Source organism: Hemicordylus capensis, chromosome 1, assembly GCF_027244095.1.
Source record: "Hemicordylus capensis ecotype Gifberg chromosome 1, rHemCap1.1.pri, whole genome shotgun sequence".
NCBI classification, from domain to species: Eukaryota; Metazoa; Chordata; class Lepidosauria; order Squamata; family Cordylidae; genus Hemicordylus; species Hemicordylus capensis.
This window is the reverse complement of record NC_069657.1, coordinates 169,273,764-169,289,617: the sequence shown is the minus strand read 5'-3', so window position 1 is coordinate 169,289,617 and position 15,854 is coordinate 169,273,764. Positions and strand designations below refer to the sequence as shown.

The 15,854-nt window shown below is 41.9% G+C and overlaps 1 protein-coding gene across 4 annotated transcripts in view; it reads right to left on the bottom strand.

Annotated features, from left to right (window-relative positions):
* The window catches only part of MGAT5 (alpha-1,6-mannosylglycoprotein 6-beta-N-acetylglucosaminyltransferase), a 209,587-nt gene that overhangs the window by 173,046 nt on the left and 20,687 nt on the right, over positions 1–15,854 (bottom strand). The window contains exon 1 of one of the 4 annotated variants that reach the window (XM_053253637.1): positions 12,295–12,348. The exons of the other annotated variants lie outside the window; for them this stretch is intronic. The gene's annotated coding sequence lies outside the window, so the exon portion shown is untranslated. Of the gene's footprint in view, positions 1–12,294; positions 12,349–15,854 lie in introns of those variants that run through there. 4 annotated transcript variants of the gene reach the window in all.

Here is a 15,854-nt window from a genome sequence, read left to right as displayed (position 1 = left end):
TGTAAATACTACAGGTGGCCCTTGTTATCCGTGGGGGTTCCGTTCTCGGCCAAAACAACCGATAATGAAACCATGGATAACTAGCTGAACCCGCACAGAGCATCTGTGCGGTAGTTCACTTCCTTTTGGGGGTTATTTGGGAGAATTTGTTTGGCTGGTCCTCTCACAGCTCTCTTGCTCGCTCTGTCTCTCCCCCCACCGCGCCTCTCTTGCTCGCTCTGACTCTCCCCCCCCGCGCCTCTCTCGCTCGCTCTGTCTCCCCCCCCGCCGCGCCTCTCTCGCTCGCTCTGTCTCTTCCCCCCCCCGCGCCTCTCTCGCTGGCTGGCTCTGTCTCTTCCCCTCCCCCGCGCCTCTCTCGCTGGCTGGCTCTGTCTCTCCCCCCCCCCGCGCCTCTCTCGCTGGCTGGCTCTGTCTCTCCCCCCCCCGCGCCTCTCTCGCTGGCTGGCTCTGTCTCTTCCCCCCCCCCGCGCCTCTCTCGCTGGCTGGCTCTGTCTCTTCCCCCCCCCCCCCCGTGCCTCTCGCGCTGGCTGGCTCTGTCTCTTCCCCCCCCCGTGCCTCTCGCGCTGGCTGGCTCTGTCTCTTCCCCCCCCCGTGCCTCTCTCGCTGGCTGGCTCTGTCTCTTCCCCCCGCCACGCCTCTCTCGCTGGCTGGCTCTGTCTCTTCCCCCCACACACACCTCTCTCGCTCGCTCTGTCTCTTGCCCTCCCCATCCCCGCACTGAGTTCTTTACCTCTGCTGCCACGGGCCTTACCAGGTGGCGGGTGGCCGCAAAGCGCCCCGCCGCTGCTGCTCCTCCTTCCAGGCAGCGAACAGGGATGTTTTGCTGGCTGGTTCCCTCCCGCCCTGGCCTCCCACGGGTGCCTTGCCTCCATGGGCAAGCTGGCCTCTGTGGCCCGCCACCTGGCCTCTGTGGCCCGCCACCTGGCTTCCACAGGCAAGCCAGGCCCAACACCGCCTGGCCTCCGCGGGCGGGGCGGGGCGGGGCGGGGCAGGACCCGCCGCCTGGCAGGCCCACCGCTGGGCCAAGTACCAGCTCCGCGGCTCACCGCTTGCCTCCGCAGTACTCTCCCCCCAATCCTTCTGCCCCAGCCCACTCTCCCCGCAAGCCTTCTGCCCCAGCCCGCTCTCCCCCCAAGCCTTCTGCCCCAGCTTGCTCCCTCCTCCATTTTTCCCTCTTTCTCTCTCATTTTCTCTCTCTCATTCGTGCTTCCGCCCCACCCCGCTGCTTTCTAGGCTGCTTGTGTTTTCCCCGCTGGCCGTTGCTGCCACCTCCTTGAGCAGCCAAGCGTTCAGCCGGCTCCTTCCTGCATGGCCCTCCCTCTAGTGAGCACGAGTCTTCCGAAGCCGCTTTCCTTCTTTTCCTGTCCTCCCTAAGCGACCACTTCCCTTGCCTAGCCAATCCGGCGCGTCCGCTGCCCAGCCAATCTGCTGGGTTTCCGGGACGCATCCCCACAGAGGCACGTCTAAGAGAATTAATATAATAGATGAGACCTTGAGTGAATGGGAATTGCGGGGCGGGGGGGAGAGTTGCAATAAAGCAATGGCTCTGTTCAGCAAAATGGTGGCTGGAAATGACCTTGGAGGTCATTTCAAGTCACCTAGGCACTGCAGATCAGCAAATTTCAAGTATTTTTAGATCCGTGAAAAAGGAGTCTAGGTGCACATGGCCCAGCCGCAGATATACGAAACCACCGGTGCCAGGACCACGGATAATGAGGGCCACCTGTATTGGCATCTATTATTATTATTAATTTGATTTCTATACCGCCCTTCCAAAAATGGCTCAGGGCAGTTTACACAGAGAAATGTGTAAATAAATTATTATTTATTAATAAATAAATAAGATGGATCCCTGTCCCCAAAGGGCTCACAACCTAAAAAGAAACATAAGATAGACAACAGTCACTGGACGTAATATGCTGGGGGTGGACAGGGCCAGTTACTCTTCCCCTACTAAATAAAGAGAATCACCATGTTAAAAGGTGCCTCTTTGCCAAGTTAGCAGGGGGTTATGCTCATCTAAGCATGAGCTCGCAACTTTACACTATTGCATAAATAACATTTTCATTTCATTGTATTCATATTTCTCATATTCAAAACATGCAACAAAATCCCCTGATTTCCTTGAAGGCAGAGAAAGAAAATAAAAAGATTTCTAATTATCAAATAATGCAATTACTGAGGAAAATAATTCTCAGAATGGCCTTAAGGACCACCTGAAACTACACATGAAGATTTCCAAATGGATTTGCATCCTTCAGAACTTATTAACACTTCTTTCTGCAAGCAGAAAAGGCTTGATTTGTTAGGAAGAGGAGGAATAGAATCTTTCATATATCTGAGCAAAGCAAAATAATCTAAAATGGAACAGATAAGATTCCAAATCAGAGTACTAAATGCTGGTTAGCACGATCCTTTAAAATATATGGATAATTAAGTTTGACTGGGAGTCATGAAATGTTGGCTCTGTTCATCAGACAGACTTTAAAAAAAAAAACTTATCGAGCTATGTTGGTACATTACTTGTGAGGATAATTTTTCACTTATCAGACATCATTTTTCACTCATCACAGAGAAGTAGACTAGTGGATTTCCTGAGCATGACTTAAAGAGCTATTTAGGCACATCCGAAAACTTGGGCATGCCTAGTGGATGCTTTTTTTGTTTTGTTTTTTTAACTTTTAATAGCAAATTTTCTGAAAATTCGCTCAGTTTCAAAAGCATTTGCTATGCAACACAGGGGAGTGCTGTTAAAGACATACATGGTCCCAGAGGGGAGACATGATAGAGGTCTATAAAATCATGCATGGTGTAGAGAAAGTGGATAGAGAGAAATTCTTCTCCCTCTCACAGAACACTAGAACCAGGGGTCATCCCATGAAATTGATTGCCAGGCAATTTAGGACCAACAAACAGAAATACTTTTTCACACAACGCATAACCAACTTGTGGAATTCTCTGCCACAAGATGCGGTGACAGCCAACAACCTGGATGGCTTTAAGAGGGGTTTGGATAAGTTCATGGAGGAGAGGTCTATCAACAGCTACTTGTCAGAGGGCTATAGGCCACCTCCAGCTTCAAAGACAGGATGCCTCTGAGTACCAGTTGCAGGAGAGAGGGCATGCCCTCAACTCCTGTCTGTAGGCTTCCAGCGGCATCTGGTGGGCCACTGTGTGAAACAGGATGCTGGACTAGATGGGCCTTGGGCCTGATCCAGCAGGGCTGTTCTTATGAGGGTGCAATGGTCTTTGGATTCCAAGCATTGTTACTACATGGTAAAACAACTGCAGACTTGGTTTTTGTGGACTTGCATATTTTGAACATAACAGTATTCAAATGCACTGATATAATTTGGTATTATGGTTTACCACATTAACAACTGGATTGTACAGTATACTGAAGGATCATACGACAAGTCAACTGAAATTATCCCGTGTCTATTCACATGGAACTCGATTTACAACATGGCTGTGGGAAATGGTCCCAAAGTACCAAGTCAAACACTGCTCAACTACAAGCAAAGAAACTATTTTAGAAAGAGAAGGTAACCTCTTGGTAACAAAGAATCTATTCAGGCATTATGACCTCTCTGCCATGTTGCGATGGTGGATGTCTAGGTTAAAACGTCTAGGTCCTGCGGCTCCTCTCCAGGGCTAAGCAATATAGCACAGAGACTGTTCCTTACATCCAGAGTAAGGAGCAGTCTCTCTGCAATATTCAGTTTTTGGCACTGCCTTCTTTGTGCAATAAAGGGTTCAGAATGCTATGGAGCTGAGGACTGTTCCTAATCTTGCCACCAGGTTAGGATACAAAATGCTTTGCCTAGTAAGTGTCAGACAAAGCAAAGCAGGGCTTGACAATCCCAGGTTCCAGGAACCCATGGCACCTAGACATTTAACCATGGTGCCTAGAGTAGGATATCCAGAGGCAGAGTTATTTAACCACATCTTTATTTGTCTCAGGCAGCTCCATTTCTGTCCTAAGTATCTTACTTGTAAAGGGAATAAAAACACAGCCATTTCCCTTTCTCTTTCATGAAGTCCAGTAATCCTGTCACATGTCAGTTGTCTGGATCCTAATTGTTTGGGCTAGATTTAAAAAAACAACTAGATCCATTAAAAAATCTGCCAGAATCTGAAGCACAGTCCTATTGCTTGAAAGGAGGTTGGCAACCCTAGCATGTATTCTGGGGACCATGAGCAAATCTGCCATCTAAAAAGTATTAGAATTTCTTCAGTTTCTGTAAGCATTTGACAGTGGAAAGGCAACACTACCTTTTTGCAGTTCAGAGATGAGTTCATTTGCACTGCTAAACTTTGCCACCCACCATATTCTTTAAATAGCTTCCAAACTTTATGCAACATTCATGTTAAAAATACTCTGCAGTTTATTTAAAGGATAGAAATTATTATTACGAAGATCGGTATTTTGCAGTTCTTTTCACTAATATGAACATGTACAAATGAAATGATTTGACAGCTATTAAATATTTATCCATGGAGAATCATCTGTGCACTAAAAGGAGGCAAGTAGTTAATTCCATCTAATCCAGCTACAGGTAGAACAACACCTCTGTATCCAACTACAAATAAAGAAGAGAATGTATATATTTGAAGAACGGATTAGAACAGCCAAATAAATTAACAAGCATTCTACAAAATTCTCAATGTGTAACAAAGCAAACATTCAACTACTCTCTCTCTCTCTCTCTCTCTCTCTCTCTATATATATATATATATATATTATTTTATTATTTTATTTTATTTTATTTATAACTACTGCTATACCCACTACAGCATGAGCAAGCTGTTTGTTGAATCAACTTCCGACCAGATGGAGAACAGGGTTAATTTAATCAATTAAATCAAGTTGAATTTCTTATTTTCTGAACAAGCATGCATGTTGACTAGTTGTGATGAACAAAACACGTTGGCTCGTAATTTTTTTTAAAGTCTTTATAGAAGCATAAATCACACACAGAATGTGTGTATTCATGAGTAAATTTCACAGAGTTTAGTGAGACGCTTCCATGTAAGTACACAAAAGGCTGTGGCCCAACCGTCTAGAGATTTCTGTCTGGCTCTCTGTAAACGTGAAAGAATATTAGGTAAAATACATTGAAGACTAGAGCTGGGATATTTGGAAGTCTGTTGAGGGGGGGAAAACTGAGCTTTCCTTTTAACATGCAAGAATTTAAGTATTCTAGATGCAAATACAGCTAATTACTGGGCAACTTTTCAAAATGGAAAGTAAACACCCATGCAGTTTGGTTGATATAGTGAAAGTATTTGTAATTTGAGAACTGAACTCATAGCAGAATTTGGCCAGTGGGCGGACATGAAACAAGAGTACAAGAGTCACTTGATGGTGGATGATCCTGATGAGATACAAGATGGAATTTCCGCAGCTGTAGTGCCTGTGATCACTTGCAAAGCCCCAAGCCCATTTACAAACAGATAACCTATTGGCCTGGTTCAAAAAGCACACCAGGGTCCAGGTTGAATCCTAGCTTTGCATATCTCCTAGCCGCAGGAGCTCCTGAGGAGAATGAGAATTCTACCTCCAGTCCTGGCTTAGAACAAGCCAGGATCTCCAGTTACATCTGAGCTTGATGATCTCAGCTCATTCTTCCAAGAGATTCAAAATAAACAAGGACTTGAAGTTGGTCAGGTCCTGGTTTATTTTGGAAATTCTAGCTACAATGAACGGATAACAGTTGTTTGGATGCAATGAGATATCCTGGCTTGCTCTAAGCCAGGATTGGAAATAAGATCCGTCCTCCCTCTCACACAGAGAAGAGGACATGTGCCTCAAGCCAGGAGAGAAACAAAACCAGAGTCAATCCTGGCTCTCTTGTGTCTAAACTAGAATGTTGCATCATTTAATACTTAGTAATATTACTTTATATAATAAAGTTATATACCATGGTTCTTTTACACACAGAAAACCTGCTCTTAATTCAGTTGGCAGCATCCAGCCTAAGACGTGTACAAAGAAGAACACTTCTGCCTGTACTTGGGGCAACATTTTTCACCAATACTCCCTTCCCTCTGCAGTTCCCTGTGACCACCAAAAATATGTCCCTCAAGATTCCACAGCACTCAGAGACATTTTTGGCAGGCACAGAGAGCTGTAGGGAGGGAAGAATAATAAAAAAATAACCCTTGCATTGTACTTATTATAATGGGCATTTTTAAAGTCTGGTTTCAAATCCCCCCTCCAAGAATATTTGCACATTTGTGGGTGGACTATTCTTGGGTGGTGGCATTCTCTTGCAGGGTGAATAAAAACAAAGTAGAGGCAAAAATGGCCATAGTAAAATGCCAAATATGACCACAAAGCACTTTGATGTGCAAAACTGAAGGCATCTATTGTGTTCTACAGAATAGTGATGATCCAGAAACATAGAATCTCCTTTAAAATAAGGGTATAGAGCAACCCTAAAACAGATTTTGCATAAGGATAGCCAGCACCATCACCTCACTCAAGCTGGTAGACATGGAAACACTCAAAGGTTCAGGCACAACACAAAACCACCTGAAGCAACGTCTGGCCACAAACCACAGTTATCGGAAACTGTAGTTTCAAGCCGGTTTGCAAATCACCATTTGCGCTAAATACGGCTTTGTGTCTGAATTCACAAACCACTGACAATTCAAAGTTAGGCACCTTACTCCACCCTTAAGGGGGCTCCTGCAGCTGTGGAGACAGAAGCAAACCTAAGAAGCTAAGTCCTGAATGCATGGGAAACAAAAGCAGCTCTACTCCACAGTGTGTCCATTGCATGTCTCATGCTCAGCCCAGGGTGCAAGTATCTCACTATGGACAGCACAAATCATGGTTTCACTTTGCAGCACATGTGAATCCAGCCAATATGACTCCTTGCTGAAGAATTGTAGATATCAGCCCTGGGATGCCATATCTATCTATCTATCTATCTATCTATCCATTCAACATATTTGTATACCACCCAAAACCCAAGTCTTTGGGCGGTTTACAACAAAACAGTAAAGCAATAAAAACACAAGCACACAACCTCACCTGCCCAAGGGGCAATGTTAGCCTTGTACTTCAATACCACCACGCATGTCACTTTAAGCCGAGCGCATTTTCAAAAACAGTTTTTGATATTATTATTATTATTTACATTTTATATCCCACTCTTCCTCCAAGGAGCTCAGAGCGGTGTACTATATACTTAATTTTCTCTTTCACAACAACCCTATGAAGTAGGTTAGGCTGAGAGAGAAGTGACTGGCCCAGAGTCATCCAGCAAGTATTATGGCTGAATGGGGATTTGAACTCAGGTCTCCCCAGTCTTAGACCAGCACTCTAACCACCAAACCACACTGGCTCTCATATGGCCCCATATAGCATGGGGCTCTGCTCAAGGAGGGGAAAAATAAATAAATATGATATTCAACTAATTAAGTCACTTGGGGCAGTTTTTTGGATCCCAGGCTGGTTGCAGGCGCCTAGGTTAAACAAATGAGAACTATTTGTCACAGAACAAGTGACTGAAGCTATAAGGAGCAATTTTGTTGCTTCATCAGCAACAGGTTTGTCTGATGGCTAAAAGAATGGGATAATATTATAGACTGCAGCTCTAAGAATATGCACATAGGAAATAACACTTGATTCCTTGGCTGTCAAGTAAGAAATTAAGACAGTATTTCCTTCAGCATTACACCATGTCTCAATTTAACACAAGCACTTTGTATTTCAGTCATAGCAATATTTTCCAAGTCCACTTCCTTATAAAGGGGATAATTGTTTTCTTGAACTAAAAGACTGTTTTATGGTTCTAGCCATCTGCACATATATGCCAATATCTTGATATTCAAGGAAGTACTGATACGACTGAAGCAGTTTAATCAATGCTCACAATCTCCTGTAAGATTACTCATCAAGTTGGTTGAAAACAGCATACAGCAATAACAGGAATTAGCCAACATGACACAGGTTACTTGAAAACAGCTTTATACTCTACCGGTACAGTCAATTGCTCTTGATAACGTATTGGCACTTACATTCTTTACAATTCAAGTTCTAAAAAACTCAGTCACCTGAAAGGCTAAGTTAAAGGGACCATAAGTTCCAACAAAGATGAACAATTCTTACAATTTTTTTCCATTCTGCAGTGAAGCAGCTTAGTGTAATGAGATCATTCAAGAATGACAGTTGCTGCAAAGTACCTCTGTAATTGAATACTGCTAGTAAACAGAAAATATCTATGTCCGTCCAATTCCTAATGGATACAATGCTGACCTCTAGCACAGAGTAGTTCAGATGAGACACTGATAGGGAAGCAAGGGTAGGAATAGGAAGTGTCTTACACTCCAGCTCCACAGAGGGGATAGCAGGGGAGAAACTACCAATGGATATAAGGAGAATTGGTTCTCACATCTGCTGGGCACCACTATATTCACTTCTCTGCCCCTGCCCCCTGCCCGAAGCCACCATCCAGATTTTTAAAGATTATGCAAACTGCCTGGGCTTCCATGTAATCAGGAGTTCAGGTACATTGCCTGGTTCACACTAGATGGTGACATGGTGGAAGTGGGAGTGCATACTCGCTCTATTATCATGTGAAGAGGATGTCCGCTGGGTAGTATCTGAATGACACGTAGTGAAAGGAGACACAAGGTATCCTTGAGAACGGGCATAGCATAGTGGCCAACAGACTTAACTATGTTTCAGGAACTCCCTGGTTCAAACTATGCTATGCCATGAACTCACCAGTTGGCCTTAGGCAAGCCACTTGCTCTCAGCCTCTGTTCCCAAGTTGCAATATAGTGATAATACACCTTTACCTTGAGGTTTGTATCAAGATAATTCATGTGAAATGTTTGAACACTCACAAGTTCTATATAAATGCTAATTATCTGTGCTGTTACTAAGAATGACAAAAGGTCATCACGGTGCATTTCAAATGCAATGCTAAACCATGGTTTAAGACAATGCGGAGGAGGCTAATGAAGCTGCAAGCTCGTACACGAGGCAGTAGGGGAGAGGAAGGAGGAGAGAATATTTAATCCCCTTCAGTAGGATTTTAGAATAAAATACGCATGCTTTGAAAATGTCTGCCTTTTCTAACGTTGCAGGGGTCAGTTGAGTGTATAAGCATCGAAAAAGCTGATTTTACAGGAGTTATTCACAAGGTATTGGATTCTTGCTGCTACTAGTTTTGTGGGCAATCCCAATGAAATGTTCACCCTGTTTTCTGCAAGTGTATTCCATCGTACAGAAAGATCCTGGAAGATATACCCATTGGAAGTTTCTGAGATCCAGAGAGAGCAACAATGTATTGAAAGATACCTGGAATTCAGTTTAGTTTGCTACACTATAAGATGAATAGTTTGAAAAAGAATTTAAAAATACTTTCCTACTATATCGTTCTACTGACTAACATACTGAGAAAACGGTGGAGAAAATTCTGAAAAATTTCTGCCGTAATTTGCAGACTTTGTTGACAATTCAAAGAACAGTTAGACTGCTCGTTAACCTCTCTGATTTCTTCTTCTCTATTTGGCATTTCCTGTATTAATTTCAAGGACATTTAATATCTCAGTTGACCTTCCATTTACCTTTGCAGAGGGCCATGCAAAAGTATTGTTTTTTAAAATGTCAAATACAGGGCAACGTTTGTTCTTTTAATCTGCATGTCCTATTTACTTAGCTCCGGAAGCTTCAATTTTGTCCACTGAAATACTTGTCAAGTGATCTGGCCCAGAATTCAAGCACTGGCTGTGCTATTGCTAGAAATCTTGCTTCAGCAACATTAGCCACTAATAAAAACCTGAATTCTTCGCATTACAGTGAGAATAGAGATGACTGTAACTCATTCAATGCCCAAGAGTGCAAGCTTTTCTATGCAAGTCACCCCTTCCCAACAGTGTTTTGCACCAAATAAGTGACAGAGAAGTGTTGGAAATGCAAGTTAATTCACAATATATAGTTTCCACCTTAAGCAGATCATGAATGGTGAGATGAGGAAAGATTCAACCACAGAAAAGGTTCCCTTGCTATAACATAAACAGCTCTTTTGGATCATGGGCTAAGGTCTCAAAGAACAAAATTCATGTATTATGGGAGACAGGGAAAGCCCTTGAGAAGATCTGGGTTGGGGTGGGGGGTGGGTAGGAAAATCAGATAGTGATTGTATTTTATGGAGTTTAACACAGACAACACAATACTAAATTTGGCAACTAACCCATCTGTAATAATAGTGGTTCTACATATTCCCACCAACACTCATTCTAGAATAGCAGTTGTACTGCTAGTAAAATAAAGGTAAAGTATGCCGTCAAGTTGATTTCTATTCCTGGCACCCACAGAGCCCTGTGATTTTCTTTGGTAGAATACAGAATGGGTTTACCACTGCCTCTTCCCAAGCAGAAGGAGATGATACTTTTCAGCATCTTCCTATATCGCTGCTGCCCAATATAGGTGTTTCCCATAGTCTGGAAAACAGACATAGTCTGGGAAACATACCAGCAGGGATTTGAACCAGCAACTTTCTGCTTGTTAGTCAAGCATTTCCCCGCTGTGCCACTTAAGGTGGTTATACCCTAATTAAATTCTGCATCAATTACCTTTTGGGCATACTAGTATGATATGTAAGAAAAGCAATGATTCTAAGAAATTGTGAAGTTATTTACATTTTTCCACAGTTGTTGTTTATAAAGTTTTGTTACTAGCATCATATCACTTTCAAAGCTTTTGTTAAGCATTTCATCCCCTACTAACTGTTCTTAAGTCCAGCTGTGACAAAAGCTTTAGGCAGCAGCAATTAAGTTCCGTCAGCAGATAAATTTAGCAGTAATTTAAGCTGTACATAAAGGAGACCCGGGGATATGATCTTTTGCATGATTACTCAGAAGTAAATTCTACCAAGTAGAATGAGGCTTAGAGCCGCTTAGTTCCAAATTCTCACAGGACTGCAGCTTTAAAAAGAAAAAGAAGATGTCTTATGGCACCTTAAAGACTACCAAGTTTATCGTAACACAAGCTTTCATGGACCACAAAAGCTTATGCTGCAATATACTTGTTACATTTAAAAATGAACAGAAGACTTTTCCTACTTTTGCAACAGAGTAAAATGCCTCCTGCTATTAAAGTTGTCTATAGAGGAGAAACATGAGCTTTAGTAATGAAGTCTACATTTCTACAAAAATAATTGGAAATTTGCTCTGCTGACAGGAGGCAGTAGAATGCCTTGAAATGTGGAACCTCCCATCCCCAAATGGAACAGAAGGCATCGCTGGTGGTGCGTAGTGGTTCTATTCCACCCATGGAGCAGTCTGGCTCCTCATGCCAAATAAAAGTGTGTTGAGGCCTATGATTATGCCTGAACAAGCAACTTTGCTGGTTAAACATGCACAGGGACAGGCTCTACAGGTTAAGATATTAAAAGGTGTATCAGTAGCCTCTGATGACTCCATTCTGTAAAAGTCATCAGAGCCCACTGGGCACAGAGAAGCATTTGTGTTATTTAATTTATTGGTTATATTTGTATACTACCACAAACTTCCATCTTGGGGCATTTTACATCAACACTTGTTGAACAGTCTTAAGGGCTTATCAACACTTACATAGGTCTATGAGGATAAAAATACAATAGGTAAAGCAATAGTTCTTGCACTCCAATCATAACTTCTTTGATCCCAAAACTATACAACTGCAAAATTTTCTCTATTTTCTCTCATATATGCATTCTGAGGGAGATAATTTGCAATAAATACAGGTTTGCTATGAAATGATTGCTGGCACTGTTTTAATTTGTAATCTTCATCAGCTATAGACTGTTTCTCATTTCAAGGCTTTTCTAGTAAAGAACCCCCAAGAGATCTATTTTACAGGTTAACACAAACAGAACATTTGGTAGGTTGAATTATTTCAATCAAGATTACAAAAAACCTTCCTTTTCTAGATAAGGAAAGCTCTGAGATATAAGGACTGCCCTTCAGTGCTCAAATCAAAGCATTTCAAAGGCTTTGTCCTACTAAAGCTGGTGGAAAATTAGTCACTAGACTTAACAGCAAAAAGCTTTAGAAGCAGGAAGTTGAAGATGATAGATAAATGCATTTAGTGAATGAGCCATGAGCCATGGCAAAAACTAATCAATGAAATCAGAATGCAACTGATGCAATAGTGCTAGAGAATGACTATCACTGATGGCAAAAGAGGCCCAAAAGCACCAAATTAGCGCAGAAAGAACATAATCATCAATTAATGCAAACATGTTGGAAACAGATGAGTCACAAAAATGGGGTTTACTCCTCAATTCTTACCTGTTTTCCCATTAGGCAGATCAGACCACATCTGCTTCCTGTTGATTTAAGCAGTAGATAGGAACACCAGATTTATTCTTCCCTTCCTGCCACCAATCTGCCTCCTTGGTTAGGGAAAAATGTTGGCCACTTGATTAAAATCTCTATGGCATGCACACATGCACTGGCTTTTATTGGCAAAGGAAGCTTTAAAATGAACTAAGAGACTCTCTCTTGTTCAGCTAAGGAATAAAAACCTGAAAGAGGAGTGTCAGTTCATTAATAGGTTAGGCAAAGTTGTCCCCAAATACATATATTTCTAAACACAGATTTCAGGTGGCATGTACCTTCTTAGAAAATGTACGGCAACTGTCCCACAAAGGAAGGAATGCCTCTTCCAAGATGAGCCTTTGGCAAAATATGCACCACATACATACAATACTTTGTCCCTATGCAAATATAAGCATATTTAAAAGAGGGCTCAAAGTGAATGTAGAAAAAGTGAGAAAACAGGTGACAGCTGACAGTAGCCTTATATAGCTTTATAAGCAAGCAATGACTACAAAATAAGCTATGGACATAGAAAGACTAGAATAGCACAGAGGATATATGCATTCCTATTCTCCTAAATTTGTTTTTAAAAGTTAAAACCATGACCTTTTCATTATCTTCCCATTAAGTTGACATAAACCTTTGAATTATTTCTGCAATAAACTATAGGTGAGACAACATGCTATAGCCATCTTAAAGGTAAAGTGTGCCATCAAGTCGATTTTGACTCCTGGCACCCACAGAGCCCTGTGGTTGTCTTTGATAAGAGTACAGGAGGGGTTTACCATTGCCATCTCTTGCTCAGTAAGAGCTGATGCCTTTCAGCATCTTCCTCTATCGCTGCTGCCCAATATAGTACCAGCTGGGAATTGAACTGGAAATCTTCTGCTTGTTAAGTCAAGCATTTCCTCGATGCGCCACTTAAGGTGACTCTATAACCATCTTAGTCTAACAAAATGTATTTTTAGTTCCAGTAATATTGTCGGGAACAAATCTTTAAAAACCTGCTTGAATACAAGGAGCTGAAAAATACCTTCTTATTGTCGATTTTCCATTGTCTCTTCACAAGCTTCCAGAATGACAACAGACCTCTCTACTAATCTAGAAACAGATTTCCCCAAGAAGAAATCTTCCTGCACAAGGGGGGGGGAATCTATGATGCCAATTGATGATAGGTTCTACCTATCATCACGACAATCTTTCAAAGAAACCTATAAAAGATCCTTAACAGGAGCAGCTTTGATGTTTGAAGCCAGTTCCTGTTTACTGGGAGCCAGATTTAGCAGGCAGACACTGCTACTTGACCATATGACATTGCAACAATTAGATATCAATTATGAAATTCTTTAAGCTCATGAGTAACATTCCATGAATGAGCTAGCAGCTGGCAGCCTCTGACTGAGCATTTTGGACACTGTCCTATGGTGGTTTTTGCAACCCATGATACACCTACAGTTGAGATGTACTAATCTGAACAAGAGTTGACCTACAATTCCTCCACGCTTTTGGCTTTCCAGAACTGCAATTTAGAAGATATATCGACCATGCATCAGTCAAATGAACGCTTAAATCTCACTGAAATCAATGCAGCTTAAAAACATAACTTACTTTGCTTGGAGCATGCCTATTATCATGGATTATCTGTCCATGCTCTATCTACACCTGCTAAGGATTAGTGCTCGGATGCACAACTGTTAGAGTAGCCTTGATACTTTATGGTATCTTATTGTTCTTTATGGATATAGTGTTATCTATTAAAATGAAAATGTATATAGTTGCACTTGACTTTCAAACAGTTTATTTGCATGCATGCATGCTTGTTTCTTATGTATAGCCAATTCAAATATCATATATTCAGGGACTACATTTTTTTTTAATGGCTCTTTTTATTTCCTAGAATAAAAGGCCTCAGGCTTCAGATCCAGACAACTCTTAACTGTGAGAAGTGGTAAAGATGAAGAGTAGCCTCCTGCTCAACAATCTTCTCCAGAAAAGACTGCAAGACAGACCCAAGTGGTTGAGGAATCAACTCTGAGGTTGTATTGTTTGAGTAGGCAACAAATGACTGCAGATAGCCACCCTTTTTCAGGGTCACATTGATTATTTCAGCCAAATGGCCAAACTTGTCTCAAGTGGCTACATTTCAAAATATGGCTGTGGTTCAAATCTCAACAGACCACTAACACACACTCAGCAATTTTTGCTACATTATAGCGAAGTGGGTCGAAAAGAATGAGATGCAACTTATTCTCCGACACATGTTTAAACTGGCATTTCTCCAAGCCACACTAAATACATTTTAACACTCAATCCACGCTGCTACTGGCTGGAATTTAAGCAAGCCAAATGCCACTTGGTCTCTAGCCATCCACCCACCTACTTAATCCATCTCATGTCCTCGAGAACCAGGGAGATATGTACTAAAGAAGCAGAGTTAGAGAGTGTCTGGGAGCAAAAGTTCAGTCAGGACTTTTACAGAGGAATGTTATGCAACCGTATTCAGGAGCAGATAATTCCACTCTGTTGTAGACATATTGCAACTGAAAGAGTATATGTCCCAGTTTCCCCCAGCCCAATTTTTCCCCACAGAAAGGATCATACCCGTGTGGATATATTCCAGAGCTCCAACAAAAAGAACAAAGGACATGCTTGTGAGTTAACATACTGGGCTGAGTGCCACCTCCCACCCCGCCACAATACCATAGACTAATAGAACTTCAAGCGAGCTGGGGTTAACATAATACCTGAACTTCTTTGCAAGATCTTACATTCTGTAGCAAGCTCTCATGATAATATTCTTAGTAACAAATCAGAAACAGGATTATACATCTTTTTCCATGTCACAAAGTGTTAACTCATACTTTCCTCACTTTAAAAAAACTGTTCAGAGAAGAGTGAAAAAATAGCAGCTTTGTGAGAACACTTGGCTGAATAAAATAAATATATCTTCACATCACTAAACCCAATTCCTCCAGGTTAGATAATGTAAACCAACACTGCTTCTCATTTATTTATTTATTTATTTATTTATTTAACATTTTATATCCCACTCTTCCTCCAAGGAGCCCAGAGCGGTGTACTACATACTTAGGTTTCTCCTCACAACAACCCTGTGAAGTAGGTTAGGCTGAGAGAGAAGTGACTGGCCCAGAGTCACCTAGCAAGTCTCATGGCTGAATAGGGATTTGAACTCAGGTCTCCCTGGTCCTAGTCCAGCACTCTAACCACTACACCACACTGGCTCTCTTCCTACAAAGCCTAAAATCCCTTGAATTTGTGATGCAAAGTGACTAATCAACACAACAATAGTAATACAAAGTACTCAGAGGTGCTAAATGTGTCAAGGTTTTAACTCATAAAGAATTAGGACACCAGAACATCTACCCAGTATACTACCTCATTTTTATTCTTAGAAAACCTATATGAATCATCTGCTACAAGGTCTCAAAGCACTCTGTAGCTGTTGCTAAGCCATGAAATCACCCGACAGTTATCATCAAGTTGTCTCTCTTAGTTTCCATAAACAGAAA